The sequence below is a fragment of the Triticum dicoccoides genome, chromosome 4B (assembly GCF_002162155.2).
Source record: "Triticum dicoccoides isolate Atlit2015 ecotype Zavitan chromosome 4B, WEW_v2.0, whole genome shotgun sequence".
NCBI lineage: Eukaryota > Viridiplantae > Streptophyta > Magnoliopsida > Poales > Poaceae > Triticum > Triticum dicoccoides.
The window spans coordinates 240,793,314-240,801,163 of NC_041387.1; positions in this window are offsets into that span (position 1 = coordinate 240,793,314).

Here is a 7,850-nt window from a genome sequence, read left to right on the forward strand (position 1 = left end):
CAAAATAAAAAAAGGAAAAGAAAGAGAAAAAAATGAGAGAAAAAGAGAGAAGGGACAATGTTACTATCCTTTTTCCACACTTGTGCTTCAAAGTATCACCATGATCTTCATGATAGAGAGTCTCTTATGTTGTCACTTTCATATACTAGTGGGAATTTTTAATTATAGAACTTGGCTTGTATATTTCAATGATGGGATTCCTCAAAATGCCCTAGGTCTTCGTGAGCAAGCAAGTTGGATGCACACCCACTTAGTTTCTTTTGTTGAGCTTTCATACATTTATACCCATGTAAAAGGGACCTGACAAAGTATACGGGTTGCTGCACCACCTTCTTCTTCGGCACTATCTATTGATTGGCTACCTCCTCTTGCACCATCTCTACTCTACCAGCGCCAGGGTCTACCAGGGAGGATTCTTCTCTGTCATGGGATGGCTTTGCCACCGTATTCTCTTCATCACTAGCTTCCCTCTACACAACCAGCACAACGCTAACCACTTAGTTTGTTGCTGCTAAGTTATAGTAGCAACGACTCCTACGGCCTAGGCACGACTAGGGTTGGCGCAGAGGACATGTATTTTTTCAGATCTTGCAGCGTAGCCTGCGCTTCCGGAGTCCATTTGACTAGGCCCTCCTTTTCAATATCTTGAAAAACGGTAGGGCGCGCTCAACAGATCTTGAAACGAACCTACTCAGAGCTGCGATACATCCGACAAGGCGTCACATGTCCTTGATGGTCTTAGGTGCTTGAATCTGCTCAATGGCCTTGATCTTGTCAGGGTTTGCTTCGATCCCACACCAAGACACGAAGAACCCAAGAAGTTTGCCGGATGGGACACCAAACACACACTTCTTAGGGTTACGCTTCATGTTAATCTTACACAAGTTTGCGAATGTTTCCTCTAAATCTTCGATGAGTGTTGATTTGTCCTTGGTTTTGACCACTATATCATCCATATAGGCTTCCACATTCCTATGCAGTTGTGGTTCAAAACCAATCTGGGCTGCCCTTGCAAATGCCGAACCAGCAGTCTTTAGTCTGAAAGACATGCGTACAAAGTAATACGTGCCACATGGAGTGATGAACATGGTCTTCTCCTCATCTTCTTTTGACATAAATATATGGGGATATCTGGAGTATGCGTCAAGAAACGAGAGCAAGTCACAACCGACAGTAGAGTCCACAATCTGATCGATGCATGGCAAGGGGAAAGGATCCTTGGGCCATGCCTTGTTGAGGTCAGTGTAATCAATGCAAAGTCTCCGTTTCACATTTGCCTTGCGCACAACGACTGGATTCACTGACCAAGTTCGATGTAACACTTCCCTAACCAGGCCTGCCGCCTCAAGTTTCTTAATCTCTTCTGCTATGAACTGCTGCTGTTCCAAAGCTTGCTTCCTGACCTTCTGCTTGACGGGCCGAGCATGAGGGCAGACAGCTAGGTGGTGCTCAATTACCTCCCTGGGAACACTAGGGATGTCATATGGTTGCCATGCAAACACATGTACATTCGCTCGCAGGAAGGCAACAAGTGCACTTTCTTATTTGTTGTCAAGGGTGGCACTAACAATGAAAGAACCGCTGGTGCCGTCCTCCCTCGCTGGCACCTTCTTTGTCATAGGCAGAGTGGCCTTGGGTTTCTTGCCGGTAGAGCTTGCTGGCAAGTCCTCAACGGGTGCGCAACACTCCTTGGAGGCGCGTTTCTCTGAGATCTTGCTGGATGTTTTACCGAGTTTCTGGCTTTTCTTTTCCTTGGAGGGAGTTGTGGTCTTGACGGACTCTGCTGCCACTGCTTCTCTGTAGATCTTGTCTATACATATAACTACCTCTTTCTTGTCGGAGTTGACGGTAATGACACCCATGGGCCATGGCATCTTCTGGGCATTGTAGGCATAGTGGGATGCTGCCATAAATTTGGCCAAGGCTGGGCGACCAAGAATTCTATTAAATGGCAAGGGAATCTTGACAACATCTAACACGAACTTCTCGGTCCTGAAATTCAAGTCCCCACCAAACGTCTCTGCAACGTGATTTTTCCCTTCGGCTGGCTCCTTCCCGAGTTGATTCCTTGAAATGTCTCGGTCTTTTTAAGCTCTTCCTCAGGAATTTGTAGCCTCTTGATCACCTCAAGGGAGATCAAGTTCAAGGCAGCCCCACCGTCAACTAATATTTTCGTGAACTTGAGGTTGTGTATTGTCGATAAGACCAACAATGGCAAACACCCGACCGCTGTTGTGCGGTCAGGGTGGTCCTCAGCATAAAAAATATTAGGCGTGTGAGACCACTTGAGGGGCCTTTGCGCTTCCGCTGTCGGTTCTGCTGCATTGACCTGATGCGCCCACTGCTTGACCTGGCGGTGTGAGGAGTGCAAAGACGGACCCCCATAAATGCACATGGCTTCAGTTGCCTTCCGGAATTCAGGTTCACTTGACTCATCATCATCCCCATCCTCACTCTCTTCATCTTCTTCTTTCTTCTCTCTACCCCTGGTGGGCTTCTCTTTCTTCTGGTTAGCATTGCCGCGACATCCACCTCGGCCGCCGCAACCCTTCTTCCCATAGCTATGCCACCCTCGCCCTTCTCCTTGTCCCGCTTCTCGCACTCAGCCTTCTGTTTCTCAACTAGATGTTCAACTTGGCAGTACTCCTCAGGTCGCGACCCTTAGTGTGGCTAATCTTGCAGTACAGTCCGTCAGATTTGCCAGTCTTCTCTCCTATCGCGGCAACCTGGAAATCAGCGCATGCAACTGCTTCCTTGCCCATGCCTTCCGCCTTGGTTTTCTTGGCGGGGTTGGAGTCGATTGATCCTTATACAGCCATAACTGATTTGCCCGTGCGCTTTCTATTGTGCCTTCGACCTTTCTTCCCCGGGAGGGCAGTGTCATTGTTATCTGAGTCAACTTCAATGCCAGCATCCTCCCCGGGAAGCCTTCTCGCTTCTTCAGCCTGTGCACACTTGTCTGCCAACGTATATAGCTCATTGCTGGTGTTTGGCAATCGTACATGCATTTTCTCCCGCATCTTACAATTGCGCATGTTTGTGTGGAACGCGACAATCACAGCTACATGGTGCACACGCGGGATGCTGCAGTGTACACGACTGAACCTGAAGATATATCTATGCATATCTTCCCCTTCCTTCCGTGGGATCACTTGCAAGTCACTAGGCAACCCGGGCCCTACTGGCCTCGGTGAAAGCGCCAACAAATTCACTCAAGATCTGACCACGAAGAAATGGAGTTCTTTAGCAATTTCATTAGCCATGCTCACACATTGGGTTTGAGCACCAATGGGAAGTAGTTGGCCAAAATCTTTTCATCCCTTTCCCCGGCAGCCTGCACAGCGATCGTGTAAATGCCCAAGAACTCTGCCGGGTTCAGCTTGCCATCATACTTTTTCAGTACTTTGGGCTTGAATGCACGGATGGACGGCCAAACGGACTTGCCGCAACTCACATGTGAAGGCACGACACCCGACATACCCGCCAACAACGGGCGCTGGCTCATCAATAGTTGGGCCATTGCGCTCGTTTGATTGACGGCGCGTCTCTCGGCGTCGTTGAATAGTGGTGCGAGCATCTTCTGCCCGCCTCTCCAGCAGCAGTTGCCACTAATCTTGTTGCGTCCCTCAGACTGAGGAGGCCATCGACACATTGTCAGGCTGTACATCCCGCCGAGTTCACTATGATTGCCTATGCTGCTACTGGGGTTGTTGCCGTGGAGGTGATTGCATCATTGGTGCACTGCCTGCCACACGGCTGTTAGTTTGAGCCACATGCGTAGTTGGCGGGTGCCGCCAGGGTTCCGCCAACTAAGATATGTTTGCATCGGCAAACTCGATCAAGCTCTGGATGGCGGCTCTCCATTCGTCCATCTTGTCAGCTACTGGAGGAAAATCTAGCAGCATTTGGGCTCGCGCCAATGCTCCTGTCGCTGTAGAGGGCATGTTGGAGCGCGAAGAATGCGATGTTGCTCGACTACTAGCAGAGCCAGTAGGAGCGTCGTTACGATCTTGTCACTGAACTATCAGAGCAGCAGTAGGTTGATGAGGCGGGAGCTATGCCTGGAGGTCCTGGACCTGATCGATAGGCGTATTTCCATGCGGGCCCTACTGTGGCAGCACAACAACGCCGCTTGGCGTCACGTCGCGATCGTCTTGTGGTGGATGCGACATGTGTCTTGAAGTAGTACCTCCGGTGGCTGCCGCTGGAGTCACCGCAGTAGGAGGGTCATGTCTCACTACCGATCGGGCAGGGTCACTCCGACGGCTTCGTTCACCGATGCACTACGGAGGCGGGGCCTATGCGCCCATGCCACCCTCGCCGTTGTTTCTATCTTTGCCAGAGGGGTGAGGCACGTGCCCATCTCCGGGATCTCTATCGCCAGCTTCTGCCATAGTGGGCATGGCGACCGCACCGCCCGTGCTGGCCATGCGCACCGCAACGTCTACACCATCCGCGGTAGCGGCGCCGCCTACGTTGCCCACAAGCGCGTGTGGTGGGAGTTGGTATGTTGATGGCTTCGACGTCATGGAGCCCTTCTTCTTGGGCTCCATGAAAAGTGAAGGAGAGGTTGAACTCGATGAAGTCGACGTGCCGTTCACCGGCTAGATTCACGCCGGTGCGGCCCCCTACCTAGCGCGCCAAAGGTGTCGGCGTGGAGCCGGCGATCTATGGGACATGGCTGCCCCTTTGCTAGTTCGGCAAGGGGGTGCACGTGATGCAAAGAGCAAGACAGCGAGGGAGACGATGGTTTTTACCCAGGTCCGGACCGCCGAGAAGTGTAAAACCATACTCCTACTTTGGTTTATTAATGGGGTGTATGCGCAAGTACGCGAAGCGCTCTTCCCTGGCAAGTCACAAGGAGAGGGCAGTTGCATGAGGACCTACGCGTGAAGTTGGATGGGGTTCGAACTCTGGTAAAGGTTGCCCTGGCCCTCCTTTTATAGTTCAATGGGTTACCACAATGGCAAATGGGTCTTTACAAGGTGATTAGATGGAAATAGACGTATCATACCTAACTCTGCTAGTTAGGACAAAATGCCTTGAATGCACCACTACGTGTTGTGAGGAGGAGGAGCCTCGGCAAGGTTGCGACGCCGCTTGCTCATATGTCTCCTATTATCTTGACACACCATTTGGACGGGTGTCGATAAAGGTAAACTTCCTCCCAGTGGGCCGCCACGTGCCCGACAAGCTTCACCTAACTGCCTGCGAGCTCGACACCTCATCGATGGGTGACAACATGCTCGGTGAGGTGGAGCGTTGGTGTTATGGCGTTGGCCTGCCAGGCCTTCATCTTGGCAGGCTCGGCTCACCGGCAAGAGCTAGCTTCAACTTTGTGGTTTTGTCTTGGTATTCTTAATGCACTCCTTGATCTCACGAAGAGCTACTCTTTTAGCCTGGGAAAATCTACCCTTGTCAGGTAAGCTGCAACTCGTATGTGCATAAGTCAGGGTATTATGTCCCTTGTCTAATTCACCGACACGTTATTATCAAGCTTGTAGATAAAACCAAAAGGAAACCCTATGGCACCCTCAAAGATGTCAACATAATAATAGGCTCTCTCATTTATCCCATCGACATTTATGACAAATGATCTCTGAGAATAAATATTGCCCAATTGTTTTTGTAACCTCCTTTTTAAATGTTGCAGGAGCCTACATAAAGATTAAATCCATCTCCATGAAGTGGGGAGATAAGATGGTAAACTTACCATTCTCCTCTGTATTAAGTAAGCCGTATGAAGATGGAATTCGGGATAATGAGGAGCAAGAACTAAATCAACTAGCTTAAATCTATGTCCAAACACCAGAGGATTTGAGTTGAGTGGGTATTGGTGAGTCTAGGATCCTTATATGAAGACGAAGAGAAAGCAGAGATCAAAATGATAATGGATACGACACCAATAGTATGCCCGCGCCTTAATAAAGTCTATGAAGCCCTCGAAAGAAAGGGTGATGATGAGTTACCTCCTCCTACTTTGAAACCACTACCCAAGGGGTTGAGGTATGAGTTTGTGGATAATACAGAAAGTTTTCCTATTATTGTTAATGCTGACCTTTCGGGCAAAGAGAAAGAAAAGCTCTTAGTAGTACTGAGTAAGCATTGAAAAGCTTTGGGCTATTCAATTTGGGATGTAAAAGGGATACATCCTTCTATATATTCTCAAGCAATACCTATTGAAGAAGGGGCTAAGCCAATTATTGAAAGCCAAAGGAGACTTCATCCGGCATCCAAGAATGTGGTAAGAAAAGAAGTAATATGTCTCCTTGATGCAGGGCTAATTTATCCCATATCAGATAGCAAATGTGTAAGTCCGGTCCATTGCATTCCGAAGAAAGGATGAGTTTCCTTGGTAACAAGTATAGGGGATCAATTGTAGCCTTTCTCGATAAGTAAGAGTATCGAACCCAACGAGGAGCTAAAAGTAGAATTTATATTCCCTTCAAGTTCTATCGACCACCGATACAACTCTATGCATGCTTTACGTTCGCTTTACCTTGAACAAGTATGAAACTAGAAGTACATTGTAGGTGTGATAGGATAGGTTTGCAAGATAATAAATAACACGTAAATAAAAGCTAGGGGCTGTTTATATAAAGAAACAATTAAGTTAGTTTTAGTAGAGAGCTTTTTGTCACAAGAAGTTTATTTGTCCCTGGGCAATCAATAACTAGACCAATAATCATTAATGCAATTTTATATGAGGGAGGGGCATAAGCTAACATAGTTTCTCTACTTGGATCATATGCACTTATGATTGGAACTCTAGCAAGCATCCACAACTACTAAAGATCATTAAGGTAAAACACAACCATAACATTAAAGTATCAAGTCCTCTTTACTCCCATACGCTAACAACCTACTTACTCGGGTCTGTGCTTATGTCACTCACGCCACCCACCATAAGCGAATCATGAACATATTGCAAATCATACAACGGGGATCCCTCATGCTTGCGCGACACGGAGAGCACCATAGAATAACACCAATAATAAAACATACAACTCAAACCAACCATGATCATCAATCAACCCATAGGACAAAACAGATCTACTCAAACATCATAGGATAGCCATACATCATAGGGAAATAATATATAGCATTGAGCACCATGTTAAGTAGATATTATAGCAGGGAGAAGAGGTGTTACACCGCTGTATAGAGGGGAAGAGAGTTGGTGATGACAACGGCGAAGTTGTTGGTGTAGATTGTTGTCACAATGATGGCCCTGACGGCGTTCCGGCGCCACCGGGAGAGAGGGGGAGAGAGCCCCGTACTTCTTATGCTTCCTTGTGCTCCCCCCTAGATAGGAGGAGGGTTCTGTCGGTGTCAAAACCGGCGGATCTCTGGTAGGGGGTCCCGATCTGTGCATCAAGGCTGATGGTTACAGGAAGCAAGGGACACAGATGTTTACCCAGGTTCGGGCCCTCTCGATGGAGGTAAAACCCTACTTCCTACTTGATTAATATTGATGATATGGGTAGTACAAGAGTATATCTACCACGAGATCATAGAGGCTAAACCCTAAGAGCTAGCCTATGATGGTATGATTGTAATTGTGATCGGCCTTCTAAGGACCAACCTCTCCGGTTTATATAGACACCGGAGAGGGCTAGGGTTTACATGGAGTCGGTTACAAGGAAGGAAATATAATATCCGGATCGCCAAGCTTGCCTTCCACACAAAGGAGAGTCCCATCCGGACACGGGCCGAAGTCTTGAGCCTTGTATCTTCATGCTTCAATAGTCCGGATGTTGTACACAGTCCGGCTATCCGGATACCCCCTAATCCAGGACTCCCTCAGTAGCCCCTGAACCAGGCCTCAATGACGATGAGTCCGGCGCGCA